Source organism: Myotis brandtii, unplaced genomic scaffold, assembly GCF_000412655.1.
Source record: "Myotis brandtii unplaced genomic scaffold, ASM41265v1 scaffold680, whole genome shotgun sequence".
Classification (NCBI taxonomy): Eukaryota; Metazoa; Chordata; class Mammalia; order Chiroptera; family Vespertilionidae; genus Myotis; species Myotis brandtii.
In genome coordinates, this window is record NW_005370658.1 from 866,222 (window position 1) to 887,329 (window position 21,108).

Here is a 21,108-nt window from a genome sequence, read left to right on the forward strand (position 1 = left end):
TCACCCCTCAGGAGCAGGGGGAAGTGGAGAAGCCCTCAGGGGTGATCAGGGCCGGCAGCCGCCGCCGCTCACACCCACTGATGGCACCAAGTGATTGGTACTGGCGCCATGCACCAGCTGCAGGTGCGAGCGGGACTGGCACTGGCAGTGAGTGTGAGCGGCAGCTCTGGCGCTGGCAGCAGGTGCGAGTGCCGGGCAGGACCACAGCGCACAGGAGCAAAGAATTTTCAGTAACCACCAGAGGCTTGCCCCGATGACAGCAACTGGCGCCCACCTTTGTCTGGAGCCCCCGCTCACCTGCTCCACCATCTTGCCTCGGCCATCACCCGCCATGTTCCGCACATGCCCCTTGGTGGTCAGCGCACATCATAGCGACCGGTTGTTCGGTTGTTCCAGTTGTTCTGCCGTTCGGTCTATTTGCATATTAGCCTTTTATTATATAGGATTCCATTGACCCAAAGCAAGTCTCGTGGCCAAGCCTGCAGTCAGAGTGATAGTGTGCTACAGAGTTAATGGCAAAAGGTGTAGATGGAGGGGTGAAGGACTGAACCATGTTGGCAATCACCACAAGCATCGTTTGTAAGAGGGGGGAAATTTGAAGTGACCTAAATGTCCATCAACAGAAAATAAATTAATTATGCCACAATATGGAATGGCATCTGTATTAGTTTCCTATTGCTGCGCTAACAAATTACTGCAAACTTAGTGGTTTAAAAACACAAAAATATTGTCTGAAATGGGTTCCACTGATCTGAAACCAAAGTGGGGGCAAAGCTGCTCTTCTTTCTGGATACTCTAGAAGAGAATCTATTCTCTTATCTTTTCCAGCTTCTAGAAATGCATTCCTTGCCTTTCTGGGCTCATGGCCTCTTCCTCCATTTTCACATTGCTTTCTATCTCTGATCTCCTGCCTCCTTCTTCGAAAGACCTCTGTGATTACATTGGGTGCACCTGGATGCTCCAAGTTAATCTATCCATCTCAAGATCCTTAATCACACCTGCAAAGTTCCTTTTCCACATAAGGTAACATTCACAGGTTACCATAGCACCCTCTTCAGTCATAAAATAAATGCAGTAAAATCCCAAGATATCCAATAAATCTTGCCAAGTAAGTAAAGCAGATAATAGAACAGTGTGTACAATATGTTCTAACTTTCAAAATTAACATTGGCGTCTGCATATTTTTAGATAAAGGTTTGAGAGGATCCTTCACAAATCCCTGATATTGGTGAGCTCTTGGTGAGAGATAGTGGAGATCGTCACTTTTTATCTTATGCATTTCTGAGGTGGACTTTCTCTTTCAAGGCATATAACTTCCACAGTTATAAAAAATGCAAAGGAGTCTCCCCCAAGTTGAGGCCCCCTCAGGGGGCCAGGGGGAGGACCAGGACTGGGACTGGGAGTGAATTCCCCTAACTCAGTGGTTCTCAACCTTGGCTGCACATTAGAATCACCTGGGAATCTTTTTAAAATCCTGATTTCTGGGCCTCATCCTCCGATTCCCAGGTGATTCTAATGTGCAGCCAAGGTTGAGAACCACTGCCCTAACTCCTTCAACCTCTTCCCTCACCTGGCCCCAGTGTGAGGAGGAGGGCCCGGCCGGGCCTTCTGCGTGTGTAAGGAGCACCTGAGCCCGGCCCACAGGCCGCCTTGGGCCTGGACTGGGGCCCCGCACCACCGCCGCCACGATGGTCCAGCAGCAGATGACCCGCTCGCAGAAGGCCCTGATGCTGGAGCTGAAATCCCTGCAGGAGGAGCCGGTGGAGAGCTTCCGGATCACCCTGGTGGATGAGTCCAACCTCTACGACTGGGAGGTTGCCATCTTCGGACCCCCCAACACCCTCTACGAAGGCGGCTACTTCAAGGCGCATATTAAATTTCCTATTGACCACCCACATTCACCACCTACCTTCAGGTTCTTGACCAAAACGTGGCACCCCAACATTTATGAGAATGGAGATGTATGCATTTCAGTTCTTCATCCACCGTAGATGATGACCCACGGAGCGGTGAACTGTCCTCGGAAAGGTGGAATCCTGCTCAGAAGGTCAGGACTACCCTGTTAAGTGTAGTCTCGTTGCTTAATGAGTCCAACACCTTCTCCCCAGCCAATGTGGATGCTCCAGTTATGTTCAGGAAATGGAGGGACAGTAAAGGAAAAGACAAAGAATATGCTGAAATCATTAGAAAACAGGTTTCAGCCACTAAAGCCGAAGCAGAAAAGGACGGCGTGCAAGTCCCCGCGACCCTGGCGGAATATTACATCAAAACTAAAGTGCCTTCCGATGACAACAGCTCAGATTTGCTTTATGATGCCTTGTATGATGATGATATTGATGAGGAAGATGAGGAGGAGGAAGAAGATGCCAACTGTGACTGTTATGAAGATGATGATGATGATGATGATGATTCTGGGAATGAGGAGTTGTGACCTGCTCCTTCGAAGCCCCTGTACTGCCCTGGCCCTCTCAGGCCAAAGGGAGGGGAGCAAGTGGGGACCTAGCAGTGGCCCCTCAGCAAAAGCCTATCACAGGGGGTGGGGAAACAAACACAGCTCCTGCTGACTCCCCTTGTGGAGCTCAGTTTTTGCCTTTTTATGGACCTCTTAATGGAGAGAAGTGTCCGAATTCTTGCATTCTTTACCCTTCCTTCACTGTATTGATTTCTTTCCCCCTTTAAACCCAAACCCCTGCCTCACTTTGTCTCTACAAAGTGTTCACAGCAAAACACGTTTGGTCTGTTTTTAGATTCTTGAAAAATTAAATAGTCTTTCATCAAAAAAAAAAAAAATGCAAAGGAGCCCAGCTGGTGTGGCTCAGTCAACCCATAAGTCAGGAGGCCCCCCGGGGCAGGGCACATGCCTGGGTTGCAGGCTTGATTCCCCGGTAGGGGGCGTGCAGGAGTTGGCTGATCGATGATGTCTCTCTCATTGACACTTCCATCCCTCTCTCTTCCTCTCTCTCTAAAAATCAATAAAAACATATTTTTAAAAATGGAAAGGAGCCCTGGCTGGTGTGGCTCCGTTGGTTTAAGTATCATGCTGTGCACCAGGAGGTCTCGGGTTTGATTCCCAAGAGGCTTGCAGCTGGATGCCCAGTGAGGGGCGTGCAGGCAGCAGCTGATCCATGCTTGTCTCTCATCAATGTTTCTCTCTCTCTTTCTCTCTCTCTCATCAATGGGAACATTTTTTTAATGCAATAAAGGATAAAATAGCACTATTTTCATCAGCTTTATTCAATGTTGTTTTTAGCCATTGGAGGTCAAGATTATAAGTTTTCGCTATCATCAAAAAGACAAGAGCCCTGGCCAGTGTGGCTCAGTAGGAGGCAACTAATCAATGTTTCTTTCTCACATCGGTCTCTCTCTCTCTCTCTCTCTCTCCCCTCTTGCCACTTCCCTCCCTCGTTTTCACTATGTCTAAAAATCAATGGAAAGAATATCCTCCGGTGAGAATTAACAACAATACACACACACAAACCACCAAAAAAAGTAAATCACTTACCTAAATTCTTAAGACAGGAAGAGATAACAAGTGTTGGCAAGGATGTAGGGAAAAGGGAACTGCTGTGCACTGTTGGTAGGAATGTAAATTGGCGCAGCCATTATGGAAAACAGTATGGAGGTTCCTCAAATAATTAAAGATAGAACTACCATATGATCCAGCAATCCCATGCCTAGGTCTATATCCAAAGGGAGGGGAGGGGATCTGGATCTTGAAGAGATATCTGTGCTTCGGTGTTCATTGCAGCATCATTCACAATAGCCACAATACGGAAACAATCTAAGGGTCCAACAACAGATGAATGGCTAAAGAAGAGGTGACATTAAGTACGTGGCCTGAAACCTGGTGACGGTAACACTGAGCTGTAAGTTTTGTTTGTGGAGGCTTTAGAAAAGGCGTCCCTGATTTAATGTCGTTTTTGGAGGCTGCAAAATCAACTGATGGATGTTAAACTGGAAATCTGGGTAAGTAGAGAATAAGAAACAGATTCAGAAACCATGAGTATATATGTGATAGTTGATGCAGAAAAGCTAGATGAGCTCCCCTAGGGATTGTGGGTAGAAATACAAGCAGAGGAAAAGGCAGGCAAATGAGGAAAGATGGAATAAAGAAGCAACCAGGACAGCCAAAGGCAGAAGGAACAGAGCAGCATCATGAAAGCCATGGGCTGGAGGAGTTCCCAGGCGAGAGTATCTACAATGCCAAGTGGTAAAGATGCTCAAGGAAGTTGAGGCTGAAAATTAGCCACAGGCCTGAGCACATATGAGATCACCAGTGACTTTGGCAAGAACAATTGAGAAGAATGGTGGGTTGGAAGGCCAGCAGCAGTGGGTTTGGGGTGAAAGGAGAGAATGGGGTAGAGTTGTAAAGGGCAGACATCTCTCAAAACAGTTGGCTGAAAAAATGAATAATCATGCCTGATTGCTACAGGTCGTTATGGCAACCAACTAAGACAATGATGGAGAATGCTCTTTTTTTAAAGGACCTTTTTTTACTGAGATATAATTGATCTGCGGTCAAATTCCGCCTTTATTAGTGTTCAGTTCTACAAGGTTTGATAAATGCATACAGTTGTGGAACCATCACCCAAATCAAGATATAGAACAGTTCCATCACTCCAATCAATTAACCCCTTCCCTAAGTTTCAGCCCATAGCAATCATTATTCTATTTCTGTCCCTATAGTTTTTGCCTCCCCTAGAAAGTCATATAAATGGAAATATACAGCATATAGTCATTTGAATCTGACTTCTTTCACTCCGCAAAAATGCATTTGCGATTCATTCATGTTGCTGTGTCTATCAATATTTCATTCTTTTTCTATTACTGAATAATATCCTACTGTATGTGCAGGCACTTTGAAAAAATGTGAAATGCTATAGAAAATCATAAAAACTTATCCTTGGCAAAATATGTAGATGTAGGAGGAGGAGTGTGTGTGTCTTAGTTTGGGCTCCTTCAGAGGGAAAATCTTAACAATTGGCTTCTTCTAGCTGGTTTGAGCTGGAGCCCATTTCAGACAAGTAGTTTATTCTAGAGGCGGTTCCAGGAGACCTGGGGAGGAGGGGATGGAGAGTGAGAGAGGGGAGGCAGGCATCTGGTACAGAGCGTGTTCAGCAAGGGTGACCACAGTGGACAACTGGAACTCAGTCCTGCTGGGACCTCTGGGAAGCAGCTTGGAATACAGCCCTCAGTATTGTCCGACTGAGGGGTGAAGGAGCTGGATTATTTGTCTACCACCTTCTACTACTCACTGGTTGATGGCTCAGTGGATAGAGAGTCGGCCTGCAGACCACTCCTGGAGGGCATTCTTTCCCAGGCATCTCTGGTCTGATTCCATAGATCACTTTGGGTGCCCCAAATGCCAGAGAAAGTTCTCAGTACATGAATGCAGGTGCTGATCACTGGGATTTGGACCAGGACATGATGACTAAGAATGAGAGGAAAGGGTGGGACATTGGCAGACCTTACAGAGTGTATACTCAGCTCATGAACTATCTCCTCTTAGTTTTCATTTCTTTCTTGAGCTGTAAACATCAGATATTTTTTATAGCTATTCAAGATGTTTTGCATGAACCTTCTAAATCATCTATGTCATCTAATTGGGCTTGTCACTCACAGCTAACATTGCTATATTTATAGTTACTCTCACCATATAGGGTCTGAAGGTTTATTTTTGGACTTGTGAGTCAGGCATGCATTCCCCAAGCATGTGTGTTCATGTCGCTATTTATCTGTCTCTTTGGAAAAACAGGGTGTCATTTTCCATTTCCCCCCTGCCTTGCTGTGCCTACCTCTAACCATTGCCTAGCAGCCTTCTTGTTTATATTCATTTTCATACGTATCTTCCATGAACTTCATATTACTCCAAATCTTCACAAATACATCATTTTACTTAATCTGATGGTAACACTAGGAGAATGACAGCGACCTCCATGCCTCTTAATCATTTTACAGATGAGAAAAATGAGGCTCCAACTTCTTAAAAATCACTTAAGTTTCCACTGCATCCTTTAGATGCTTCTGGTTTTGAATAAGTAAAATTTCAAATGGAACTGAACATAAAGAGAATTATTGGCTGCCATGGACTGAATCGTGTCCCCCTAAACTTCATATGTTGAAGCCCTAATCCCCAATGTGACTATATTTAGAGATAAGGCTTTGAGAAGGTAATTAAAGTTAAGTGAACTCAAAAGGGTGGGGCCTTAATTCTACAGGGCTGAGTCCTTATAAGAAGAGGAGAGTGCATGAACCGTGGAAAGGCCCTGTGAGGATACAGCAAGAAGGAGGCCATCTGAGAACTAGAAATAGAGCCCTCACCAGAAACCTAATCAACTGGAACCTTGATCTTGGACTTCTAGCCTTCAGAACTGTAAGAAATAAATGTCTGTTGTTGAAATCACTCAGTCAATGGTATTTGTTATAGTAGCCCAAACAGACACAGTAAATATAAATGAAAGAACAATGGGTTTTCAAGAAAGGCTTGGTATACTGGCTCAATGACGTCATCAATGGCTTAGTTTCTTTCCACCTCTCTGCTCTGCCCTCCATGGTGTTGTTTTCAACCCCTGGTTGGCCATCCCTGTGGTCACCAATGGCTGCCAGCTGCCCTGTTGCTTCAGGCTTCCTGTTCAAAACCAGAGAGGGTCATAGGAGTCTGTCCTTAGATTCACTGGATGGGCTCAGCCTACATCACATGACCACCTCTGAGCCAATGACTATAGGTAGGTAGATGGAGTCCACTGATTGGCTTAAACTGGGTCACATGTTCTACCCAGGTGCTAAGAGGAAAGTCAGATTTCTCTAGAAATAAATGGAAACCCAAGCCAAAAGTAGTGAGAAAGGAAAAATAGTGGAAGGAATGCATAGAAGTAATATGTACTAGTCTGAGTGGGCTACCATAGCAAAATATCACAGACTAGGTGGCTTAAATAACAGGAATTTATTTTCTCACATGTCTGAAGGCTGAAAGTTCAAGGTCAGATGTTGTCAGGTTTGGTTTCTCCTCGGCTTGCAGATGGCCATGCTCTCTGTGACCTCACTAGGCCTTTCTTCTGTGTATGTGCACCCTGGTGGCTCTTCCTCTTCTTATAAGGACACAAGTCCTATAGGATTAGGGCTCCATCCTTGTCACCTCATTTAACCTTAATTACTTCTTTAAAGACCCCCATCTACACATGCAGTCAGTGCTTCAACATATGAATTTGTGGGGAGGGGACACAATTCAGTTCATAACAGTGCGCTAGTCATCTATAGGTACCAGCACCTGAGTAAGAGGGGCTTAAGTTTCTAGGACTTTAATTTTCTCACATAACAAGAAGTGTGGAAGTAGGTCACAGTTCTAGTGTGCACGGGAGGTAACCCGCCACGTGTACCGCTTGACCATTAGCGTGAGAGCCAGGACCAGGACGAAGTCCTCTACTCCCAGCCCGCACCTTGCCATTCTGCTTTCAGTCTTGACAGATTTCAGAATGGACAACTAATCAGGATTAAATGTCAAGAAAATATTCTTGCCCTGGCTGGTTTTGATCAGTGGTTAGAATGTTGACTGCAGACCAAAGGGTCTCGGGTTCAATTCCCAGTCAAGGGCACGTACCTGGGTTGAAGGTTTGATCCCCAGCCCCCGTCAGGGTGCATGGGGGAGGCAATCTCTCTCCCCCACTTCCTTCCACTCTCTCTAAAAATCAATGGTAAAAATGGTAAAAAATATCCTCAGGTGAAGATTAACCAAAATATATATATTCTTTAAAATGTGTGGTTTTCCTCCCATCTTCCTAAACTATGGTCCTCAGAAGCATTTTGTGAACCTCCTAAAACCCTCTCAGGGACCCATGCATCAGTGATGTGCTAGAGCCAGCTCAAACCAGCTAGAAGAAGCCGATTGTTAAAATTTTCCGGAATTGTTGTGAGCCACTTAAGAAGCTTGGAATTGGTCATGGAAGAAGTATTTATACCACAGAAAGAAATATTTATACCACAAAGAGCTCAGAGTTCTTTCTTTTTTTCTTTCTTCCTTTCTTTTTTTCTGGAGAGACTGTTGTTCAACATTTACCAGCACACCACTGTTGGTGATAATATTAAGGTGTTATTTTCCTCTTTCTCTGCCTTGTCATTTGCACTGTTGCTACAACAGTGGGAAAAACTACTGGAATCAAAGTGGTATCACCAAACTGTATGACTAGTCATATTCCTTATCTTCACTCGCTCGCAGCAAGAAAAAAACAGGAAGGGAAAAAAATGGCAGATTTGTTTAAGAATGTCCTCAGTTAACAACTGTTGACAAGGATGTGCAGAAATTAGAACTCTTACACACTGTTGGTGGAAATGTAAAAGAGTGCAGCCACTGTGGAAAACAGAATGGAAGCCCCTCGAACATTTAAATAGAACTCTCATATAACCCCGCAATTCTACTTCTGGGCATACCCAAAAGAATTTAAAACAAGAACTTGAATAGCTGTTTGTACAGTCATTTTCATAGCAGCATTATTCACCATAGCCAAGAGCAACCTAAATATCAATCAACCAATGAATGGATAAACAAAAGGTGGTACATACTAGTACATACTATGACATATTTATTATTCAGCCTTTAAAAAAATGAGGAAATTCTGGCACATGCTACAACACGGGTGAACCTTGAGGACATTATACTAAGTGAAATAAGCCAGTCACAAAAAGTGCTGGTAATATTCTATACCGTACCTTAGCTGGCAGTCACATAGATTGTTACACATGTAAAAACTCACTGAGCGCCCTAACCGGTTTGGCTCAGTGGATAGAGCGTCGGCCTGCGGACTCAAGGGTCCCAGGTTCGATTCCGGCCAAGGGCATGTACCTTGGCTGTGGGCACATCCCCAGTAGGGAGTGTGCAGGAGGCAGCTGATCAATGTTTCTCTCTCATCGATGTTTCTAACTCTCTATCCCTCTCCCTTCCTCTCTGTAAAAAATCAATAAAATATATATTTTTTAAAAAACTCACTGAGCTGTCCACTTAAGATTTGTTTAAGCTTACTAAAGAAAGAGAGCTTCGTCACTGTGAAGGCCGCTGGGGAAAGACAACAATCACAGGACGGTTAGTCACTCCTCAAGAATAGAAACCAGAAATAAAATCAAGCATCTGTACATTTTTCTCAGTGAATTAAATCAGTCACAAAAAGACCAACCCTGTATCATTCCACTTACATGAGGTAGAACAGTCAAATTCGTAGAGACAGGAAGTGGAATGGTGGTTGTCAGGGTTTGGGGCAGAGGGAATGGGGAGTTAGTGTTTAATGGGGACAGTTTCAGTTTGGGGAGATGAAAGGAGTTCTGGGGGTGGAAAGTGGTGATGGCTGCACAATAATGTGACTCTACTTAACACCACTGAACTCCCACTTCAAAATGATTAAGATGGTACATTTTATGTCACATGGATAGTACCGCAATTTAAAAAATTTTGAGCATCTCAACTACTATCTCTTTGCTCTGAACACATTGCTTTCTTAATGCTTCCTGGGTAATTTTAGTATTTGGTTCACCATGCTGAACATGTTCCTGATGCCCTTCTCTCTCCTAGGACAGTCATTTCCTAACCTTAGGGGCTGGTTGTCTCTTCTGCCTGGAGGGCTCCCACAACAACCCCGGAGTATTTCTCAGAATCATGGGGTTGTCCTCCCAGTGGCAGAACACCATGGAATTTCAGCATCACACGCATCCTGTATAATAAAGAGCTAATATGCTAATTAGACTGAACAGCACAACAACTGTCCGGACATCCTTCCGGACAACCGTCCAGACGACCTTCTGGATGAAGCCGGGGCTACGAGGGTCGGAGGAGGCTGCAAGGGGCTGCGAGGGCCAAGCCCCTTGCACGAATTTAGTGCACCGGGCCTCTAGTTAAGAAATAAAAGAGCAAGAAGCACTTCACTTAGAAAGCAGTGATCAGCCCAGGGACACATCTACTTCTGAAAGGCCACCAATGCAAACATCTGGTCTCAATTTAGGAAGCCAATTGGCCATAGCTGGAAAGTCTCTCTTCCGGATCATGGAGCTATCCGAGTGACACCTCCCCCGAAAGGACACAGACATAAAGGGTACATAAGCAGGGTAGCTCTGGGGTTGGGGAAGGGGAGTTTTCTTTTTTAACAATATTTCTTCATTATAGAAGCTGTCTTAGTCCATTCAGGCTGCTATAACAGAATACCACAGATTGGGTGGCTTATAAACAGCAGACATTTATTTTATATATATATCCTTTTTTTTAATATATTTTATTGATTTCTTACAGAGAGGAAGGGAGAGGGATAGAGAGTTAGAAACATCGATGAGAGAGAAACATCGATCAGCTGCCTCCTGCACATCTCCCACTGGGGATGTGTGCGCAACCCAGGTACATGCCCTTGACCGGAATCGAACCTGGGACCCTTCAGTATATCCTTTTTTTTATTGATTTCAGAGAGGAAGGGAGAGGGAGAGAGAGATAGAAACATCAATGATGAGAGAGAATCATTGATTGGCTGCCTCCTGCACGCCCCCCACTGGGGATGCAGCCCACAACCCTAGCATATGCCCTTGACCGGAATCGAACCTGGGACCCTTCAGTCCGCAGGCCAATGTTCTATCCACTGAGCCAAACCAGCTAGGGCAACAGCAGACATTTATTTCTCACAGTTCCGGAGGCTGGAAGTCCAAGATCAAGGTGCCAACCCACTTCCTGTTCATAAATGGCCAACTTCCTGCTGTGTCTTCACATGGTAGAAAGGACAAGGAAGCAATCTGGTCCCTTTTATAAGGACACTGAACCTATTCATGAGGGCTCCACCCCATGACCTAATCACCTCCCAAAGGTCCCACGTCCAAAATGCCAGCACTTTGGGAATTAGGTTTCAACATATGAATTTTGGAGGGACATAAACATTCAGCCTATAACAGAAGCAATAGTACACATCAGTTAAAAACCTAAAGATACGTATGGAGAATTAAAAGCTCCCATTGTGGTAGATAGATACTGTTTTTAACTACAACATTCATTACTCACCTTTTTTCTGATAGCCAAAGCTATCAGGATGCATCTGATTTTCCTTTGGTAAACCACCCACCTCCATACCTTTCTCATCTCATGTGGCTGGAACAAGTCTGATTGCACCTCTAGCTCCTGGAGTAGACTCACCCCTCAGAAGGACCCCATCCCCTGGCCTCTGAGGCTGCTCAGATGTAGGATGACCCAAGATGAGCCAATCTGATAATGCCAGGATTTGGACTGGAGCCTGCAGGAAAGAGACAAGCTTTTTCCATCAGTGTGGATCAATTTGGGGTGGGGGAGAGGAAGCCTAGAATGATCAGCGTTCATGATGCCATCATAAGGGGTCTGCTTGCCTGAGCATAAAACCTGAGTATAAAAATGGAGAGAGAAGGTGTCCTGACAATATCCTTCAAGCATCTGGATCCAACTGTGCCAGAAGCTAAAACTATCCCTGAACTTTTTAGTAATGGGAGCCCATTAATTCCATTGTCTCTGTTGTTGTGAGAGATAATATGGTTTATATTTCTGATCTGGGCAACCAACCCATCCATCTTCCAAAGCCAACCACTGCTAATATATTGGCATTTCTCTCTTAAGTCTTTTTTTTTTCCCTTTGCACTGGTATTGGGCTTTTTATGCATTTGTGACCACACTGTGTCTGTATCTATGAAGCTAAAGGTTGTATTCATTGATTTTTGCTGTGAGAGATAATGTGGTTTATATTTCTGATCTGGGCAACCAACCCATCCATCTTCCAAAGCCAATCATTGCTAATATATTGGCATTTCTCTCTTAAGTCTTTTTTTTTTCCCTTTGCACTGGTATTGGGCTTTTTATGCATTTGTGACCACACTGTGTCTGTATCTATGAAGCTAAAGGTTGTATTCATTGATTTTTGCAGTAATAATGCCGCATAACACACAGTCTCAAAACTTATTTTTCTTGAGCAAACATCTGGAGTCAGAAGGTTTTGTGACAGGTTCGGATTTCTCTTAGTGCTACCATGCTCTATGATCAAAATCAATGGAAAACTACAACCCAATCAAGCAAGGCTACGAATGTATTAATGACCCAGATTCTTGAAGAATGAAAGTTTGGGTCACCCCACCAGGTCAAGAACCACAACCAGCTGAGATTTTTGCTGCGGACAAAGGGAATATGGAATAGGTAATCAATAAGTGTCAGCTATGACCATATGACCAGATATAGAAATGAGAACCAAAATTGTAATATTTCTTCCTTATTTCATTATTAATATGTTTGTGTACATATATTTATTAATCAAATATCTTTGTTTTCTTCCATCTCTTATCCCTTATAATATGACATAAGGTGTATTAACTTTACAGCATAGTATTTAAGTATTGTTAACTTTATACCATAATATTTAAGAAACAAGACATCAAGGAGAAGAGTGAACATCACCCAAGGAATTTGCATTCTGTTCTGGGTAAATGCTTAGTGCATTTTTAATTGTATGCAAGATAATTGTAGCATATTAGGCAAAAATATGACTTTATGATTGTCATTATTTGGATATTAAATATGATTTAAGGAGATGTACTGGTATATGGGTGCCAAGTGTACAAGGACTGGGCTATGATGGTTAATCTTATGTTTCAATTTGGCTAGGACATGGTACCCAGTTGTTTGATCAAACACTAGTCTAGATGTTGCTGTGAAGGTGTTTGGTAGATGTGATTAACATTTAAATCAGTGGACTTTGAATAAAGAATAATTGATAATGTGGGTAGGTTTCATCCAATCAGTTGAAGGCTGTAAGAGCAAAGACTGAGGTTTCCTGGACAAGAAAGAATTCTGCCTCAAGGCCTAATATAAAAATCCTGTCTGGCCCTAGCTGGTTTGCTCAGTGAATAGAGAGTCAGCCTGGGCACTGAAGGGTCCTGGGTTTGATTCTGATCAAAGGCACATACCCAGGTTGCAGGCTCAGTCCCCAGTGGGAGGGCATGCAGGAGGCAGCCAATCAATGATTCTCTCTCATCATTGATGTTTCTATCTCTCACCTTCTCTCTTCCTTTTTTTAAAATCCTGTCTGAATTTCCCACCTGCCAATGTGTCCTACAGATTTCAGACTCAAGGACACGATTTAAACTCTTGCCTGAGTCTCTCATCCTTCTTGAGCCAGAAGCCATGTTATTATCATGGCAAGTGCCAGGGTTGCAAGAGGGGCGAGTAGAGCAGTAACTCTGCCCATTCTAGAGAAAGGTTCTGCAAAGTTACGTGACAAAGAGTGCACAAGTAAAAACATGATGGTGTTCATTAGAGTCTGGCCAGTAAAATAGAAAGAACACCAGAGCTTACAAACAGAGTTAAATACAGGAATTGGTCATTTGGGTGATGGGAAAACTAAGAAGCTAAATGGGGACCAAAGAGACAACTCAAAGGTTAGAAACAGCAGTAATTGGCTACCACTCTTAGGGCTAGAGGGACTGTTTCCCAGGGACCAGAAACAGGGCTGCTCTGTGAGAGCTGGAGCCACATGGGTTGCCCAGCAAGAGCTGGGACAAAAGAAAGGGGTGTACAGGGGCACCTGAAAACGTGGAGGAGACGCCACCACTGCTGTGGAGAAGCCACAGACCAGAGGGAAAAAGAGGAGATAGACCATGAGTCCTCCCTTGTCCAGCTCTCCAGTCTTATACCACTGCCTCCCATTGACCAACCTTTTCTGGCAAGGGATTCTGGGAAATGTAGTTCCCTATGACACTGGGCAGAGAGAGGAAGGAATGAATCTCAAGGAAAACAAGCATTTGACCGTAGGACCAAAGTTTGAAAACAATAAAAGAAGTAAGAAATGTGTGTCCTATAAGATAAAAAATTATATACATATGACCAAACATATATGTATGGACAGGGAAGTAGGACACCAAATTGATAACTATGGCATAACTGAAATAGCATTGCCAGCTGAGACACATTAGCTGGAACTGGACTCATTTCTCTGTGCTTTAATTTTCTTTCCTGATAAAATTTACATTGTTGGCTGGGTTTTCAACAAAATCCATCCTCCCTTTTCCTCATTCCCTCCTGAGCCAAGGACTACACTTCCCAGTCTTCCTTGCAGCAAGACTGGTCATGTGACTGATACCCTACAATAGAGCAGATGTGACTCTGCCACTTCTGAATTGAGATGTTTAAGAAGCCGGGTGTCCCCTCTATGCTCTCTCCCTAGCTTTGTTGGCCTGGAATAGCACCAAGTAGAGCCATCTGGGAAGTCACATGTGGAAGACGGCAAAGCTACCATCAGCTGGGCCCCGGAATGATCACGTGGAAGACAGCTGCCCACCCTCCTGGAACAAGAAATAAGTTGTCATTTTATTTGAGCCATTGCCACTTGGGCTATCTTTGTTAAATCAATTTATTGTTTACTTTAACACACTGAAGCAGAAACATGAAAACTGTTACTTTTGTTTCACAATTTACATAGCAGAGTTCTTATCCTTTCTATAGTTCTACTAGAAGCCCCATGAACGAAATTTGTGCAAGGGGCTTGGCCCTCGCAGCCGTGGTGGCTGCCCTCAGCCCCCCAGCCTGGCTTCGACCGGAAGGTCCTCTGGCTGTCCGGTCTAATTAGCATATTATGCTTTTATTATTATAGATAGAATTTCTGTTACAATTTTTTTCCTCTCTGAGGAATTGGGAATAGCCAGATATCCTGTCACCCACACCTCATAGCCATGACTTGATGCTAATTTGTGATTTCCCACATGGGTCTATCAAGAGGCAGTAGTGTAGAGCAGGTAGAGGCCTGGCCTCTGGAATCAGGCTACCTGCATTCAAATTCCCTTTCACTACTACTTATTAGTTGTGTGACCTTGTTGGAGTTACTCAAAATTGCTGCACCTATTTCTTCATCTATTAAAAGTATATAATGACAGTACATGCAGCTAGTCCTCATTACTTGCAGATCCCATATTTGCAAAATGGCCTCGCTAAAGTTCATTTGCAGCTCCCAAGGCAAAACCATGGTGCTTTGGTGGTCATTCCTGACCATGCGCAGAGCAGTAGGAAATCTGAGTTGCCCCAGCTCATGGCAAACAAGACCACACTCTGCCTTTTTGTTTCAGTCTCATACAGAGATGCCCCAGGGATACGCAAGAAGCTCTGGCTTTTGAATCCAACCTTGGCACCCGTTAGTGGCATGGCCTCGGGCAAGTAACTTAACTCTTTTGAGCCTCATTTCTCTTTTGTAAAGTAAAGAAAATAGAATCTGCCAGGATTTAAGATTATAATCTATGTGTAGGTAGAGGTAGGTAGGTGGCAGCATGGATGGATGGATATGTTTCCCAACGAGCAACAGTTCAGAATTTATTCCGTGTTTGAGTGAATTTATAGAACATAACTACTGCAAATAACCAGCCTCAGCTATACTTCATAGTATCGTGAAGGCTGAGTTAATATATATAAAGTACTTAGAAGTAAATGCAAGCGTAAGTGTTATTGTTCGCATTCAATGAGGAAACAGAAATAAAAGCACTTGGCACCTGGCAAAGACCCAATGCATTTTAATATCCTTCTTTAGTCCTTGAGCGTATGTCTGACTTCCCCTCTGCTCATCACAGTACTAAGCATGACGCTTTGTCTTCAGTTGGGTCCTTCAGAGCAGAGCCTGAGACAAGGATTCAAGGCCAAGCAGTTTACTGAGCGGTGGGCCCAGGATGCACTAGGAGGGACAGGAAACAGGAAAAGGGAGGCAGCCATGCAGGTGTAAACAATACAAACCGCCACTTTGAAATGAAGCCAGAGCTGCCATTCCAGAGGAGCTGCCTCCCCAGTCCAATACCTCAAACCTTGGGATGTTAAAAACGGGGCAAAATAACCTGTGGACTGGGCCGAGGACAGTGGTTCTCAACCTTCTGGCCCTTTAAATACAGTTCCTCATGTTGTGACCCAACCATAAAATTATTTTCGTTGCTACTTCATAACTGTAATGTTGCTACTGTTATGAATCGTAATGTAAATATCTGATATGCAGGATGGTCTTAGGCAACCCCTGTGAAAGGGTCGTTCGACCGCCAAAGGGGTCGCGACCCACAGGTTGAGAACCGCTGGCATAGGACACCCTTGTGTCCCAAAGAACTGTTTGCAAAGGCAACCGAAAAAGCAGTTATTGTGACTACCGGACGGATGACTGCTGGACTACAAATTTAAAACATGGTTTAGAATTAACATCGCTATGTTATGTTATCTGCACCAATGAAAATGCCTTCCTGCTATTTATGTAATTGCCCTCTTCCATTTCTTATAAATACCCCATGCCTTTGACTCCTAATCAAAACATTATTTGGGCTCCTGCCTGAATTAATGATTTTTTTTGAATAACTGTTCCTATTGATCTCAATAAATTCTGTTGCCTCTCACTTTGAAAAGCCCTTTTTTTTTATAGATATTTTTTATTGATTTTTTACAGAGAGGAAAGGAGAGAGATAGAGAGTCAGAAACATCGATGAGAGAGAAACATCGATCAGCTGCCTCCTGCACATCTCCCACTGGGGATGTGCCCGCAACCAAGGTACTTCTGGGAATTGAACCATGACCTCTTTGTTCATAGGTTGATGCTCAACCACTGTACCACACCGGCCGGGCTAAAAAGCCCTTTTTATTCTTATGCTAACACAGGTATATCAATGAGCAGGTTACCACTGAGGGCTGATTCCACTAAGAAACTTTGGGAGACAGTGCAGAAACATACCTCAGAGTTATTACACTAGAGGGGTGAGGGGGTATTTATCCTCAGATCCCATGTATCACTGGAGGGCACATGGATGTGTATACGCCCCCTCGCATGTCTAACCAATCCCAAGTGTGATCAGTGAGGGTTCCTGCATCCAGAGAGAGAGCCCTCGGGCACAGTCAAAGTTGGAGACATAAGAAGCCATTGATATGTATAGGATAGCTGAAGGACAAGAATACATAGACACCCTGGCCAGGGTGGCTCAGTTGGTTGGAATGTCATCTAGTAAACCAGAAGGTGGCGGGTTTGATTCCTGGTCAGGGCACATGCCCAGGTTTCGAGTTCTGTCTCCCATTGGGGTGTGTGCAGGAGGCAACCAATGGATGTTTCTCTCTTACATTGATGTTTCTCTCTCTCTCTCTCTCAAATCAATAAAAACATTTGGGTATTTATCCTCAGCTCCCATGTATCACTGGAGGGCACATGGATGTGTATACGCCCCCTCACATGTCTAACCAATCCCAAGTGTGATCAGTGAGGGTTCCTGCATCCAGAGAGAGTCCTTGGGCAGAATCAAATTTGGGGACAATAAGAAGCCATTGATATGTATAGGATAGCTGAAGGACAAGAATACATAGACACCCTGGCCAGTGTGGCTCAGTTGGTTGGAATGTCGTCTAGTAAACCAGAAGGTGGCGGGTTTGATTCCTGGTCAGGGCACGTGCCCAGGTTTCGAGTTCTGTCTCCCATTGGGGTGTGTGCGGGAGGCAACCAATGGATGTTTCTCTCTTACATTGATGTTTCTCTCTCTCTCTCTCTCAAATCAATAAAAACATTTTTAAAAAAAGAATATATGGACAGTCTATCCACATCGTCAGTACTCAATAAATATCTGTTGACTGGGGGTTCATTGCACAGGCCTTCTTTGCACCTTGTAAAAGCACAGGTCCACAATGTTAGTGACAGTATGACTACAGTCTTTTTCCATCAAAATCAATACATTCATAATCAATCTTACATTGAGCAGTTAAGAAATTAGAGGCTTTGCAGCTTGGGGTGGGAGCACATGGCCTACAGTTTCACCTGGGAGGCTAGTTGTGTCTGTGCGGTGCATGTGTGTGTGTGTGTTTATATATGTTTGTGTATGTGTGTGTGTGTTTGACACGCTTGTTATGAAGGCTTATCCTGTGTATAAATTTGTAGAACCATCATCACAATCCACATACAGAGCTATTCCATCTCCAGGAGAGAACTCCCTCATGCTAACCCTGGGAATGATACACCACCCCCTTTCCTGAACCCTTGGCAACCACTAATCTGTTCATCTCAATAATTTTGTCATTTCAAGACTGTTACATAAATGGGATGATACCACAGGTAACCTTTTGAGTTTGGCTTGTGTCACACTGTGTAAACCCTTGAGATCTATCCAAATCATTCTGAGTACCTGAAGTTTGTTCATTTTTATTGCTGAATAGGTTCCCACCTGGGGCGCTTGCTAATCTTAGACACAACCCCGCACAGGCACACACAGCCTGCATGGGGATTGCCACCTCCCTGCTCAAAACTGTGAGCCTGGCCCGGCCTGTGTGGCTCAGTGGTTGAGCATCGACCCATGAACCAGGTCGGAGTTCGATTCCCAGTCAGGGCACATGCTCTGGTTGCGGCTCAATCTTCTGTAGGGTGCGTGCAGGAGGCAGCCGATTGATGATTCTCTCCCATCACAGATGTTTCCATCTCTCTCTCCTTCTCCCTTCCTCTCTCTGAAATCAATAAAAACATATTTTAAAAAAACTGTTGGCCTATAGCTACAGTGTTTCTAACAGGGGTGTGTCATACCCCTTCATATGCTAGGTGGCGGGAAAGCAGGGAGGAGGAAATAACAAAAACCACTGCTCGTTTTAATTGCTTCCCTCACCCCATTGGTGAGGGAGAGATTCCCACCCCGGGGTCATGGGGATGGCCAGATGCACAACACCCAACACTGGACACGTGAGATTAACAACCATTTATCGGTCACATGTGCTCACAGCCTGAGGGAAGGGGGAGGCCACATGCCAGATGGGGCCACATGGGGATTGCACTCCGGAACACAGTGAACAAACAGGCTGTGCAGGCGGGCTTAGCAGCAACCAGAGGGTGAGGTGTCCCTTGGTTCCAAGGGGAGCGTGTGATTGGCTTGTTGGAGTCATTCCCAGGGCTGACAGGAAGTGAAACCCACCGCTCAGGGAGAAGCAGGCGTCGCACCCAATCTGTCCGATAAGGAAGGTTGTTTGGCAAGGGAGCCGAGTGAGGAGGGGAGCTGTGAGGCCTCTTGGTTTCGCCAGATGTCAGCAGCACATAATACTGAGCCTTCTTTTTAGACTGCATTGCTTCATGGCAATCCTTTTGAGGCTTTATTGTGGAGCGACAGAAAGGAAAGGTAGAAATATTTCCCCTATAGGCTTTATTCATAATCACTGGGAGTTGCACAGAATGAGGTGTGTGTGGCGGGGGGCGGGGGGAGGTGTTTGTTTATTTGTTTTCTTGTCCTGGGGAACTATACTCCCAATGAAGTAACAGGAAGTCAAGAGAACTTTAACCTCGCCACCATGGAGACCACACTTCTCACTCAAGGAGAAAGGGGGTGTTTACATGAGGATTTCCTGAGGGGATAAGGCACCTGGCCATTGGCAATTCCAGATACTTGATTGACAGGCAGGAGATCATGGAAACTTTCTGGAATTGACAAGCCGAGAAAGGGAAGCTTAGGGTCTGGGCTATTGTGATTTATAAGAAATACTGAGTGCCCCCCGAAAATGTATATACACTTTAACAGCTAATAACTCATTTAATTTTGAAAATGAACTGTATGTTAATAAACACTGACTTTATAATCATTCCAAGTGTGTATACATTTGTAGGGGATACCCTGTATATATTTGATCTTCCTCCCAGTTTCTGGCAGAGTGTCTAAAACCCTTGGAATTTTCTGTGATCACAGTGATAAGGGTGTCTTTTGTTATGCTAAGTAGGTGACTTTTGGAAGCACCTAAGGATAGGGGCTGGTTGCCAGGAGAACCAACCATGTGATTAGAAGGTTGGAACTTTTAGTCCCACCCCCTTATCTCCAGGGAGGGGAGGGGAAAGGGGCTGGAGAGTGACTCAGTTATCATTGGCTAATGATTTAATCAGTCATGTCTATGTGGTGAAGCCTCCATAGCAAGCATGTCAAACTCAAAGGCTAACACGGGCCAAATAAACAAGGTTTAAGTTTATGTGGGCCGCAAAAAAAACAAAAACTTTGCCCTGACCGGTTTGGCTCAGTGGATAGAGCGTCGGCCTGCGGACTGAAGGGTCCCAGGTTCGATTCCAGCCAGGGGCATGTACCTTGGTTGCGGGCACATCCCCAGTGGGGGGTGTGCAGGAAGCAGCTGATCGATGTTTCTCTCTCATTGATGTTTCTAACTCTCTATCCCTCTCCCTTCCTCTCTGTAAAAAATCAATAAAATATTTTTTTTTTAAAAAAGCTTCAATTTTCATAGAAACATAGGTTTCTTTCGATAGAGACATGCTGAATACAAAGGGCTGAAATAAATGAGTCATCGTTAACATAAAATAATAGAACATTTAAATAAAAATGAATATTTTTTCTTGAACATTAACTTACCAGACACTGAATAACTGCACAAATTAATTAGCGTAACACAAATAAACCTATTTTTCTTGATCTCCAAAAGCGAAATATTTCCTGTTGCGCACACCAAACAAGTCAGTCCGAGACTAATGATGTGGCAATCGGCTGCTAAAATATTCGCTGCTAGTATTAGTGGAGAGAAATGGTGCACCTGCGCATAAAGTGCGTAAGGGAAATGAATGCAACACGATTATAGTAATCATTCATTAGCGAAGGTTGTAGTTCATTACTAATAATTTTGTATAACAGGATATTGTAAAAATTAAGTTATGAAATTTTTATTAAAACGTTTCTTACATATCGTTATATTGGCTGGGCCGCAAAAATATTCGTTGTGGGCCACATGCGGCCCGTGGGCCGCGAGTTTGACATGCTCGCTCCATAACAACCCAAAGGGGCTGGGTTTGGAGAGTTCCAGGATGGTGAACCAGGACACTTCCAAGCTCCATGAGGACAGAGCTCCTGCACTTGGGACCTCACCCCATGCCTCTCTTCACCTGCTTCCTCTCCTTAACATCTTTTTTAATAAACCAGTAATCTAGTGAGTGAACTAGTTTCCTGAGTTCTGTGGGCTACTCTAGCAAATTAATCAAACCCAAGGAGGGGTCTCAGCAACCTCTGATTTACAGCCAGTTGGTCAGAAGCATAGGTGACAACCTGGCCTTAAGATTGGCATCCGAAAGGGGGCAGTCTGTGGGACTGAGCCCTTAACCTATGGAACCTGACACTATACGGTAT

At 44.2% G+C, this 21,108-nt stretch overlaps 1 pseudogene; it reads left to right on the forward strand.

Annotated features, from left to right (window-relative positions):
- Positions 1–54: 54 nt before the first annotated feature.
- Positions 55–11,212, forward strand: LOC106723944 (annotated as a pseudogene).
- The last annotated feature ends 9,896 nt before the right edge of the window (positions 11,213–21,108 follow it).